Source organism: Triturus cristatus, chromosome 10 (assembly GCF_964204655.1).
Source record: "Triturus cristatus chromosome 10, aTriCri1.1, whole genome shotgun sequence".
Taxonomy (NCBI): domain Eukaryota; kingdom Metazoa; phylum Chordata; class Amphibia; order Caudata; family Salamandridae; genus Triturus; species Triturus cristatus.
Window position 1 is genome coordinate 201119594 of NC_140593.1, and position 13365 is coordinate 201132958.

General features: G+C 42.2%; 1 protein-coding gene across 3 annotated transcripts in view; it reads left to right on the forward strand.

The window, feature by feature from the left end:
* The first annotated feature begins 3521 nt into the window (after positions 1-3521).
* Positions 3522-13365, forward strand: part of AGMO (alkylglycerol monooxygenase) — an 890221-nt gene continuing 880377 nt past the window's right edge. For 2 of the 3 annotated variants that reach the window (XM_085630809.1, XM_085630808.1), the window contains exon 1: positions 3544-3659. The gene's annotated coding sequence lies outside the window, so the exon portion shown is untranslated. Of the gene's footprint in view, positions 3660-13365 lie in introns of all 3 variants that reach the window. The other variant, XM_085630810.1, reaches the window with a different exon arrangement.

The window sequence follows — 13365 nt, forward strand, 5'->3', positions numbered from 1 at the left end:
GAGTCCGAAGTCCCTGCATCCCCTGAAGCAGATTTCCTGACCTCTCGACGGCCATTTTGAGTCCCCAGCGAAGCTGTGGAATCTGGACCCCACGAGTGACAAGGAACAGCAAAACCAGAGAACCGTGCACTGATTTCGAGTGCAAACCCTAAACAACGTTTTACAAACTTGAGTTTTGGACCATCTGTAGTCCAAGTCCCTAGCAGGTCTGGTACCGAAAATCAGCCGCCTACCCCATCCCGAGTGACCGTGGGCGCCTGTGGAACTTTTCCTGCAAAGGCATCTGTGCGGTTACTTGCCCGTTGGCTAGTGACTCACCCGAAGACTTTCTCATCAACTTCAAGGACTCTCCTGGTTGCTCCAGGCCTGCCCTCAGTTACCCTCACTGGGTAAGTCCATCAGACCTTGATGGTCTGCATCATCGTCAAGCTTTAGTCCACACGAGACTTGCAGTTGCCAAGGCTTGTTGGCTCCAATTCAGATGCCGACACCGTCATCAGCTACAGACGTCATGGGACACTCCGAATCCAGCTGCTGGTCATCGTCGATTGTTCCTGGACCTTGTGAGCGCAGAGACAAATTACCATCGACGACCTGAAACGACGCGACATCAGTGGTCATCCATCCTGCTGGCCACCGGTCACTGGCAAGTGACTTTGAACACTGTCCCCTCAATTTTCAGGTTCTCTTCATCTTCAATCCATCTTCGGATTCCAGCGGACACCTCTTCAGTCGTCTCAAGCAGCAAGTCTTCATTGGTCTCCATTGAAAACAGCATCGCGACCCGACACCAAAAGACACCTATGCACCCGGCTTCCCTGGGTGAGGTAACTCGTGCACTCCAGTGCCCAAGTGTGTGTTGGCCCTCGACATACTTACCCTGTAAGTGGCTTGCTACTTGACTTCTTCGAAGTGCCCTAAAACTTTAAAATACAAACCGTGACTTGCTCCATTGTGACCTATAGGAAACCCGCGACTGTGTTTAGACACTGCATGCGTCTCCCGTGGGCTTGTTACTTACCTGCTAACACTGCAGTAGTGAAGCCCCAGCGATTCCCAAGGCCCTAGGCTTTGTCATTTTGCAAGTCGACTTTGTTAAACCATTTTTTTAGTATATGGTCTGGTACGCCCCTAGGGGTACAGCCATAGTTGTGCTTAATTTATTGAGAACTGTTGACATTTGAATGTGTATCTGGGTTCTAATCTCATAAAGAGATTAGTAGAGTGTATCTAGAAATAAATACATATATATTTGATATATATACCTGTGTGGTGTCCTTTTCATTTGGTAATTCAAGAGATTATAGGGTAAAACAAGCTGCTTTACATTCCTCAGAGACTTAGCCTGAAGGCTGCTCTCCACAGCTACCACTAGGATAGCTTTCTTTAAAAGGTTGTCTTAAACCTATCTACCATAAGAGTTGAATTGGACTGGTGCAAGGTGGCCACTATAACTAGTGACCAGCATATGCCAGGCCAACTTCTCACACCGCTGGACGGTCCCAGGCCTTTCACGAGACGCTTTCAAGTTTATCAGTGGATCTTGGGCACCCAACACTCATAAACGCTACTCAGGTTCCTGGAAACGATGGTGTGCTTGGTGTGTTCAACGGGAGACTGATCCCGCTGCGGCGGATGTATCTCTGATCATTCATTTTTTAGCATCTCTTGCTTTCTCCGGTTTGGCTTATCGGACGGTTAATAATTTCCATTCCGCCATTTCGGCAGGCCACTTTCCTATTGATGGTAAACCCGCGGGTGAACATCCTTTGATTGCCAAATTGCTTAAGGGTATTCGTCTGGCGACACCCCATGTCCTAAGTACGTTTCTTTATGGGTTGTATCCATTGTTTTGAAGTTCTTGGAAGCCTGGCCTTCCAATTCTTTGCTTTTCCGTAAACAACTGTCAGCAAACTGACCATGTTGTTATGCCTTGTTTCTTGCAAACGGGTGTCTGATGTTCGTGCTTTGGACTTGGCAGGTCGCAGTTTTACACCTGAAGGTCTCACATTTCGTCTTTCCAAACGTACCAAAACGAATACTTCCTCAATTACCTACCCTTCCTTGCCTAATCATCCCAACCTTTGCGTGGTTCAATGCGTCAAGGATTATGAGGTATGTACTGCTCATTTACGTTCAGATATGCATGGTCAACTGTTGATTGCTTTGCAGAAGCCTTTTCGCGCTGTTACCCCAGCTACATTGGCTCGCTGGGTTAGATGGCTCATGTCTGAAGCTGGCATTGATGTTTCCATTTTTGGTGCTCATTCGGCACGTGGGGCTATGGCTTCTAAGGCATTCTCGATGGATGTTACTTTATTTGACATCATGAAGGCCGCAGATTGGTCTTCTGATTCCGTGTTCAAAACCTTTTATTACAAACCAATTGATCATATTGTTTCTGTGTTGGGGGATCAGCTTTGAACAAGCATAATCGGAGCCTCCTGTCCTGACATAGAATTCAAAATTTGCGAATATACGTGACAAGAATTTTCAATTCTATTAAGGACAAGGAGGCGAGGATTATCCCACCCATTGCTATTGTTTTCTGCACATGTTATGTATTTATACTGTTGCTTTTTGCATATGCATTATGTTTAGTGCAATTCATTATTTCTCTACCCCCCCCCCCTTTTTATGACCTCATTCTATATACTGGATGTGTATTACGGCTGTATGTATCTTTTCAGGTTCTGACCCGAAGTAACGGTGTTGCTGTTCCATCTGGCTTATCCTGTTTTCGATGGTCTTCTGTTTCCGGTGTTCTACTGCCGCCGAGTCCTGTGCTCTTCAAAGTGGATTTCTGCTGCTGCTGATTGTCTTTCTATCCCTGGTGTTCAACGTTTTTTCTTGGACTTCCTGTTTTAATTGAACTGTTTTTTCTCAACAAAGAAAGAGGATGTGATACTTTCTACATGACCTTTTATACTATGGTCTCTATGGTTGGTCACGTGATACCCTGGTGTTTATGGGTACTGTAGTTTTCTCTTTTATCTACTGTTTTCTAATTGGCTGCTGAGCATTTCTAATAAAGAAATGAGAAAGCATAATCCTCGCCTCCTTGTCCTTAATAGAATTGAAAATTCTTGTCACGTATGTTCACTAATTTTGAATTCTCCGTTTTTCTTCCCGCTTACTTAGCGGAGTGCAACAGGCAGGGGAGTTGTTTCCATTGGTGCAGCAGGTGCAGTGACACCGAGGCCCAGAGGAGCCCACTAAATTCTTATTATTGCTGTATTTTATCAATAAAACAGCAGCTGGGGGCAGGGTATTTCCTTCCTTGCACACTGGTTACGCTTATGGAAACAGAGACGACGCGAAAATTGAGATTTGCAAATGCTAAACAGATTGCGACATGAAAATATAAGCCCGTTTCTAACAATAACCCCCAGACGCTTCCTTGAAACATCTGGTTCATCATTTCTGCTGCTTCGTTATGTTAAGCTGCCGATTTCTTTTTCTCAGCGGACTGCAGACCCGCCCCTAGAGATGCATTACAGGCATCTTCCCCAGCCTATGGAATCATACTTCCTGGTTTCCATCGTCAACGACTACAAAAGCCACTCACTGTACGTGACCCAGTGTACTCCTGCCTGCGCCTTTAAACATAGGAGGGAGCTCTAAGGAGTCGCTGCGTTCTTCTGATCCCCACCTAAAAGGTCAGCACAGCAGATTTCATGCACGGATTACGTGCAATAGCTGACGCCTCACACGTATTTACGCAGCCAGCGAAACAGACTGCTCTCAATAACAAATAGCGATTGTATGACCTGCCTTCTGACGTGCACGTACCGTGTAGTCAAATGTAATCACATATGTCTAGGAATGGTGTATTTTAAATCCTGATAACTATGATAATTTTAAATATTTCTTCTTGACAACTTGATCTGTAAATTGTAGATCGGATTTAGGGCACATAAACTCAGATAACGCTTTTCTTTGGCTCAGAACAACTATACTCATTTTACATCATGTTTCAATGGTATGTTGAGCATTACGTTTGCAATGCCTATCATTTCTAAAATATAGAATGATTTGTATTTGTTAGTATGTACTAAGTGCTCCAAGTAGGCTACTTTGCGAATGACTTGCGAAACATAAGAATTTCTGAACATGGAAAGACAATCAAACAAAGAAGTTTGTTAAGTTTCAGCAAGTTTTTGCAACATTGATCCTTTGCTGCTTAACTTACAGCATGTCTATTATTGACTCTTTGATCAGTGCCTCCGCTATGGAGAACCCAAGTGGTGTATCTAACTCGCGGTTCAACCACGGTGTTAGGAGACGGTGCACTGCAGTAGTCTGAAGCACAGAGTTCCTCGTAGGTATCTTGTAGTCTCCCTTCACCTGCCATATTTGTATTGTTTGCATGCCAAGAATCTCCTTGCACTGATATCAGAAGTTGTCACGTGTTTCAATTACCCTTACTCTTCCCTAAACAATTCTAAGTTTGCCATGAACTGGCTTTTATTAGGTTTCTTATAAAAATATATTGCCTGCTTTCATAGCAAGTCTGTAATTTAATCAGAATGGCAGCCTGATATATGTTTTACGGCAGTTAAGAAACTTACATTTTGCCTGAAGCACATTTTAAATTGGAGACATTTGGTAGAACTGGAACTGTTTCCCTGTTAAGTGAGCTAACTACAGCAAGTCTTAAAGCTCCTCAGAGAGTTAGGGTTTTGGTAGTAGTGCCTTTGCCCCATTGATTCACCTGTATTGAACCAACAAAATGTGAAGCGAGCCCATTGAGCCCACTTTGAGCCAAGGCTTAAAACACTACCTCCTGCCAATCAAAGCTGATTGGCACCGCTGCACCTGCATTTCTGACTAGTAGCTGATGCATTCAGATTTCATGTTTAAAAGCTTTGTTGAGCAATAGAAAAAGTAGTGAAAAAAAAATTTCCTTATAGAAAACAAGAGTACAGTATATCCTCAATAATCGGTGGAATTCGAAACAATTTACAAATCAAGTATTCATAATGTCTTCTATTTTTGTGAGGGGGAAGCGAGAAGAAGGGGAGGGATAGGAACCAGGGATTGATTGTACAGAGTGTAAAAAAGGTTAACCAATAAATACATAGAGGCCAGAAAGTACATTTATCCTATAGAGACGACTAATATAATAACATACATATTCAAGCACCGGGCATTATAGAGAGAATATCAAAGTGTTTATTGTGGCTTTAAGATTCTCTGATAATGTACAAAGCATTTTGGTCCGAACGGTATCTCTAGGCTCTCCAAAAATAGGAGAAGCAATGGGGACAGGCTAGACCCAAGACCACAATGCTAATATCAAGCCTTGGCATTTGAAACACACCTTATTTTAGCTGGAGCTGTTACTGTCCAGTGCTTTTTTATCACTTAGAATTCAAACCAGCATCATCTGATTTCAAAATTAACTTGGCAGAAACAACTATTATTTTCAATACACAGGATGCAGAAGATAAAATCTAGTCTCAGCTCTAAACTCGTCTCCAAGCTAGCTACATGCCCTTCTGGATCTGCAGTAATGAGTCTGAGGTACCCTTAGGAGGGCCTTTTATGGCTTTCTCTAATTACTGTTTTAAACACAGAATTGTTGTAGGCCTTTAAACCATTAACCCTGTGTAGCAAAGTGGATTATTATTTACCATGGCCAGTCACCCACCTCAAAGGAAAATAACACTAACTTTGAAGGGTGAACCCCCCAAAAAAGTAAATTAACTTGAGGTCAAAACCCTGGTAGCTAAGTCACAGAGCAGATAGCCTTAAATTAGATCAATGTATAAAGTAGTTCTGCAGTACCAAACAATGATAAAGCCAAAGCACTAAACAATAGAAATTCAAACAAAATTAGAAAAGTAGAATACATTTTAATAAAGAAGAATGATGCCAAAATGGCAAAAATACAAGAGGAACCAGAGATATGATTTTGTAAAAAAGAATTTAAGTGAAAATAGCACTAAAAAGCAATAGGCACCAATGATAGTCTGTTAGACTTGGTATCTTTGGCATGGTTTTGCCTCTACCTCCTGTATTTTTTATGCTGTGCTGGATTTCGTTTTTGCTGGCTTAGATGCTTTGGGCACTTTGCCACTGCTTATCACTGTCAAATTGCAAGTGTTCCCAGTGTAAATTGTGATTACAATTGTTTTTCACTGATTGGCATATTTGATTTTCCCGTAAGTCCCTAGTAAGTCCCTAGTAAAGTGCACTGAGTGTGCAAGGGCCTGTAAATCAAATCCTACTAGTAGGCCTGCAGTACTGATTTTGCCACCCACATGAGTCGCCCTGAAAAGGTATCTCAGACCTGCCAATGCAGTGTCTGTGTGCAGTTTTTCAACTGCCATGTTGACTTGGCAAGTGCACCTACTTGTCAGGCCCTAACCTTCCCTTTTCTGACATTTAACATACCCCTATGGTAGGCCCAAGGTGCCCCCATGGGCATGGTGCAGTGTAGGTGAAAGGTAGGATATGTACTGGTGTGTGTGACATGTCCTGATAGTGAAATACTGCCATTTTCGTTTTTCACTATTGAAAGGCTATCTGTCCCATAGGATAGAATTGCAAATACTTTGCAACATCTTACAGGTATAACTTCCAATTGGGACAAGATTGAGAAATAAAGTTTAGGCTCTCTGAACTCAGAATTTATTAACACATCTTTAAGTAAAGATGGTTTATAAATTGTGTGTTTGAAAATGCCACTTTTAGAAACTAAAACAGAGAAACAAGGGAACCCTACTCACTTGGAGCCTGGGCAGTAAATCTAGAAAGAAAACAATGGCTCCTATGGAAAAATCTTTTAACAACTATTTGATACAAACAGGCACAATGAAGAAAGAAAGTTTGCTATACATATCAGACTAAACAATGCATGATAATACTCTTTTATATTTTTAAATAAGCAACAGATAAACAGTGTATAAATACACAATTAATTACAATAACAAACTTAACAATTCATCATATAAAAAAGATCATAAAAAAGGTGTCCCAGTGAGAAAGTGATTGAACCTAAACTAAAAGTGACATTTACTGTGACATATATACAAGGTTTCAATTATTAAACATAAGAGCGACCATCTGGAATAAAGCAATATAATTCACAAAACTTCTTAGTCATAGGTGTTGTATAATGATTCGCGCTTGTCTATTGTCGACGACGTTTCAACCCTATATTGGATGTAGGGTCTTTTCAGGACCTTAAGATGTAGGGACACCTAAAAGGAGAATGGAATAATACCATCAAAACCAGGTACATAGTAGAAAGATGGTATGAGCCAAAACTACTAGTTTGGGTGTACCTGAATGGTTGGATGCACCACCTGATGCAGAAAGATTAGTGACACCGTGAGTCTAGTGAAATAAACGGAACTCACAGGGTACCCGTCCGGGTGCTGTAAAAAGAATACATATACAGGTATCAATATTGAAAAAAGGGGAAGAAAAGGCTTGCCTGAGTCCCGAGATGATAGTTGCAGAAGCAGAAATAACTTACCCCTTATGAGGGTGATGTCAGGCAGTGAGATCGGAGAACTATTGTGGAGTCTCCGTTGTGTTCATAGATGTAAATAATCGGATGTAGTAAACCAAGGAGCGTGTGGTAGCGCTCTGTTGGCGGGGAAGTTGGAGGACTTTGTATAGTAAAAGTACCCAAAATGCGTGATAGTTCCTCTTATTGTGCACCTATTTGGTTATACGCTGAAAGAAAATACAACCAAACATTACTATAAGGTGTTAAATTATACCTTTACGGAGTGGTGTGTAAGTTATAGGTAAGGTCAATACCTGTCATACGGTGATTACGTAGACTCGAGTGCCCGCTGGTGAGTAGAACATAAGAGCGTCCGTCTCTCTGCATGGTACGATGACAGTGAGCAATGGCAGGGACGCGGTATTTCAAAGTGAGTCGCTGTCAGAATGCAATGCGACAGACCAAACTAAGGAGCGCGAAACAAGGATCCAATCAACGTATCTGCGTGCCGTAACTAAGCAACCGGTGACGTTGCAGAAAGGCTGCGTGTCACCCGGAAGCGGGGATGTAAATTGGAATAGCTATGTGTAGAGTGCCAGTATAATCGCAAAAAACCATTGATAGACACTATGAAGTGTCTACCCATTGGCAATAGTAAGAACATGATGTTACAAGCTAAAGAACACCAAAATACATTACATATGCCAATTTTACTGTTTTAGGGAATGAGCACACACACTTTAGTACTGGTTAGCAGTGGTAAAGTGCACAGAGTCATAACACCAACAAAAACAAATTCAGCAAAATAGGAGGGGTGAAGGCATAACAAAAGAATTGGGGTAAGACCACCCTAAGGCTCACAGGTCTAACAGACTGAAATTCTTTCTTTCAAAGGAAACAAAGCTCTCAAATTTGGATTAATAAACAAAGTAAAGAAAATTAGATATGCATCCCCCACAAAACACATTCTGACAATAAACTAATAGACTCTATACCATTGTTTGTTGCACTTGTAAAATATAGTGATTCTCTTTGGAGGGGTGAGGGTTCAGTATGACCCCTCTGAAGGAATTCAGATTTCCATGTAGCTAAAATGTAATATTTATCTCAGGGTTGTGTCAGATCTTATGTCATCCTCTGGTTTGGCATGATACTCAACAGAGCCCAGCTTCAGACATCACTGACTCTGACAGCAGTTGTGTACAGAGTACTAATGTGGCCAGAAAAGGGGGAAGGGATGCTAGGAAGGAGCAAATCAGAAGGAGAGCTGAAGTGACAAAAATGTACACTGAGTCTAGATCTAACTATAGCATTGATTTTTAAGAAATCCCTATTTTCTCCATGATCATCCCAAATTGTAACTTTTTTATAGATCATATTTTTGCTACCTGCCTTAGCTTTCAGAAGGCAATTAGAATTAGCCTCCGCCAACTCCCAGCCTGATTTCAGGCTTTAAGGAGTTGGGAAATTCCTCCCAAGAACCACATAATGGATAGGTGTGATTGATAGGTCAAGCTGAACGGGCAGAAATGGGCCACCTGACCTCAGCAGAAGGGTGGAGGCTGCCATCCTGTGTTCACAATAGAACCTAACCCTGCCTGATAAGTCTCTCATGTAAAACATTGGCACACTTGACAGGAAGCAAAAAGGATTCCAGGCCAGTTCTTGTGTACCCCGTCTCAGTGCAACAAGACCCTGCTGTTGCCCTACCAGACTTCTGTCTCCTAGTTTGTTGGGAGACAGTGCCTGCTTCAAACCAGATGTTAGTGTTAGGTATGAGAGGACACTAGTGATTTCCTTATGACACTAACACACACACACCCAGACCTCAGTGCCATACGGTTTCCTATGAATCAAGTAGGACTGTGTATCCGTACTACATAACTGTCAAAATATGGGGAGAGTGTGTTGGCCTAATTCCTCACAGTGCGCCAGCTGGACCCCTGATCTTACAGGATACTAGATGGTATCGGTCACCTCAGAACATGACCACTGTAATTCCACAAAGAAATCATGGATACAGATCTGCCCTTTCATTGTTACTCAGGCATGCCTTAAGGGAGACGCAAGAAATATACAAATTGGCTTTTCAATCATTTATTGAAGCAATTGTATTCTTGTGTAAAAAGAGTGAGCTGCAATTATTAGTAGGATGAAACATTCCATTGTTACCAGCATTACAAAAATGATAAAGAAGATGAAAAGTTCAACCATCGTACCGTTAGTGTGATTATATAATTTTATGATAACATATCATGTTTAGACTCTTACCTAATGCTACCTACTCTATTTCAAGCATAGTAGGAGTACCCGCTGCCAGATCTCTTGGGACAACGGAACCCTATACAAGTGTGTGATGTATCAGGAGGCCGATATGGTGTAGAGCAGGTTACCGTCTATAGCAGGCTAGAGATTAATGTCAGTTGGGCTGCATCTCAGGCACAGCATTCCAGGATAATCTCCGGTGAAGTGGTCCTTTGCCGAATTTGGCTCAGAGGTGGTTTATATAAAAAAAGCACTGTTCCAGTCGCACTGTGTCACAGGTGCAAAGCTCATGTGTTTTTTTGTCGTTCGACTTAGAACGGTCTTCAACTGGACAACAAACAGCATCGCTTACAGTGTTCCTTAGTCTTGGACAGTGTGTACGAATGACATGATGAACGCTTACCAAGAAATACGCTGCAAGCTGAATACTTGCTCAGTATGTTATATAAGTGCAAAGCATGTAAAAAGTAATTTCTACAAAGATGTCAAATTTAAACGTGTGTTTTAAAATGGAGATGTTGTGTTCGTGCCCTGTTGAACCATGCAACATCAGAGCCTAAGTTTATTGTGGTTGAAGACTTTTGCATTCTTGAAAATGCGTTGGTGCATGGCATTTTTTGGAAACAGAAACTACTGAAAAAGTGAACAGGTTTGCCCCTAGGAACTTTTACCCCATTGGCTAAGGAGTGCTCAGGATTCATCCACACCTAGGACCTGGTTTCAGGCGTAAATATGACACCCCAAGGTACTATCCTCAGAAGACCCACCCGCTTCTCCCGCTCCTTGTTGTTGCAGCCACATGGGGATGCCACTCCCGCACAGCTCTCCGGCTCCCCAGAGCATCTGGCTATATCTTTGCTAGTGCAGGAGCTGGCAACCTTCCTTTCCCTACTTGCTCCATGCAGGCAGGGTGCAGCATCCTACAGTGGCCGCCCCGCTCACCCCTAGACACTGGGCGCTCTACCTGCTCCATGCGGTCAGGGTGCAGCGTCCGGCAGTGTCCCCAGCTCAGCCCAGGCACTGGGCACAGGGGTGAGACAATCGATATTGAGGGAGGGGGAACAGCACTTCCACATCCTCCTTGATTCCTGGGGCCTGGAGTTGGGCCTGTATGCGTCAGCCCCTGGGGGGATGAGGTCCCCGGGGGCAATTCATGTATAGGGACAGAGGAGCCACGCATGCCCTCACCCCCCAAAAGAATGTATTAACAAGCTGGTGCGGGGTCCTGGCCCACCATGGGGGCAATATTTTGCAGAGCCCCAAAGTCACCAACTTTGAAACGGCCATAACTCAGGTGATCCAAAAAGCAAAAAGTCTGGGAGTGATAAATTGGCGGAATCCATTTTGTAGCACTAGGCAAAGGTCTAAAGCACATTTTTGTGGTGAGAAAGCAATTCCAAGCACATACGATGCAAGTAACTGCTTAGTTCAAACAGTTTTGATTACAGATTACCTTTGGTCTATTGAAAAACAGTTTTCCATGTCAGAAAAATATGAACTTGCTATTCTTGAGCAAGACCCAACAATGCACTAGAGATTCTACTGCCTATATGAAAGATTGGTTCCTCTAATGAACTTTTATAAACATTGGCCACTGATAATGTGCTAGACATGCAAGAAGAAACTGTTAAACATTGCATTATTCTACTGTTTCTTGCAGTGTCTAGCTACGTCTCAGTACGTTGCTCACCTCTACTGCAATACACCTACTTACTCACCCTAATGTGCACTTCAAAGAAGCAATCCACGCACCAAGCACATTCTAAACAAGGAACTGCTTCACCTCAATGTTAGTCATCTGGCATGAATTGCTCTTTATAGCAACAGACATATTGCCTTGGTAGATACTAGTAATTATTTGTGAAATTATTAAAAACTGTTTCAAATTGATCGACGGAAGTGTAATTGTGCAAACTGAAAATTTAGTGTTCTCCGCGTGTTGCTCATAGAAACTAAAAGCACCTCACAGATTATATTATAAAACCATTACAAACAAAATACCAACTTTGTTTATCCTCACAATTCCTTGTTATTGTTATTCTATTACAGAGCATAAATCTATTGCATTTGTCCTCTGGTTATGGATAAATATCCTTGTGTACAACCTCTGCACATGTAAACATAGCATGGCATAAACCGTAAATTTGATCCACGGAGTGTAATACCCAACACTTTTATACATGAACATTGGATATTTGAGAAATACTCTCATTTAAAACTTAACAGTTACATGTAAAGGTTCTAGATTTCTAAATAACGTTGCCTCCCGTAGTTGGTAGGTGCATAAAATGAAGAAGTACAAAGAAACATAAATGTATTCCTGACCTCTGGTTCAAAGGAGTTGAGTATACAAAGTTGCAGGCAACTCTCCATGTAAGTTCCAATAGTTTAATCAGAAAGTTAAATGTGGTGAAATCTCTGGTTGCACATTCTTCTCAAGGGAAGGAAAGTCAGCATTTCAAGGCTTGTTTGACTTGGAAGTTTTGTGGTAAATAATTTAATTACCGGGACTTAATTTGATGCGGAAAATATATAATAATAGTTCAGTAAAATAAGAGGCAGAATCCGTGGTATTAGAGGTTCAGAACGGGTTTTATTCCTATACAAAGGAACATAATTCGAATTATGGGCCTTCTATTCCATCACCACGAGAGTTCAGGAAGGAAGGAACATATATTATTGACAGATAATCAGTTTTATAGAAAAGACATTACAGTGGAACAGATGCAGGAGGCGTAACAGTTGAAAACAGAGATAAAAGCATACATGCGTAACTAAAATGGGTGTAACTAGGCGTAACTAAAGAACGTCATTAGATGTGATGTCATAAATGGGTGGTTCCATGAAAGAATTTCGCAATGTCAGCAAAAATACTTGGCAGAGATGCGCGCGCAGCCGCATGACGTGTGATTGACGTGTAACTAGAGGGTGAAAGGGACTTGACATTTAGCTCTACATGTGGAGACAAAAGTCTGGGGTTATGTCAACCTAATCCCAAATCATATCTAACATCCTATGTTTAAAGAACAGTGTTATCCAAAAAGAGAGGTCTCTTAGGATAGAATCTTATTCTATACTGACTATACTAACTGTTAGTGCGTGTACAAGCGTTTAAGTGTCTACACTAGATGCGAGGGGGTAGGAATATTCCATGGTAACAGGGCTATGAATTACTTGCATGAGGGCAGCGAGGCCTGGTCCTTTGCACGGTAGCTGGAGGAATGTTTACCTAAACTACCAGACAGGAATGCATCGGATGAGGAGCGGAGCAGAGCAGATAATCTTGAAGGTGACATACAGTTTTTGGCAGGCAGATAGGCCGACAGGCCGAGTCAGGCACCGTTAGCCGCGCAGGGAGTAGGACAAAGTTCATGGATACAGATGCGAGCTCAGACTGGAGCTTTCAGAGGCAGAAGGCAGGAAAAAGCTTAATGGCAGAATCAGGGCCTACTCGCCTGGACTGTAAAATTGGATAAGTGAACCATATAAAGCCGGTGGCCTTTCATACTTAGGAATAGAATATCCGGCCCATTCATGGCGGATCTGAAAGAGGACATGTTGACGGTGGACGCACATGTGTTTGCGTCTTCATAACTGGAACTGGAGGGAACATACATGTACTTGTGATTTATACATGA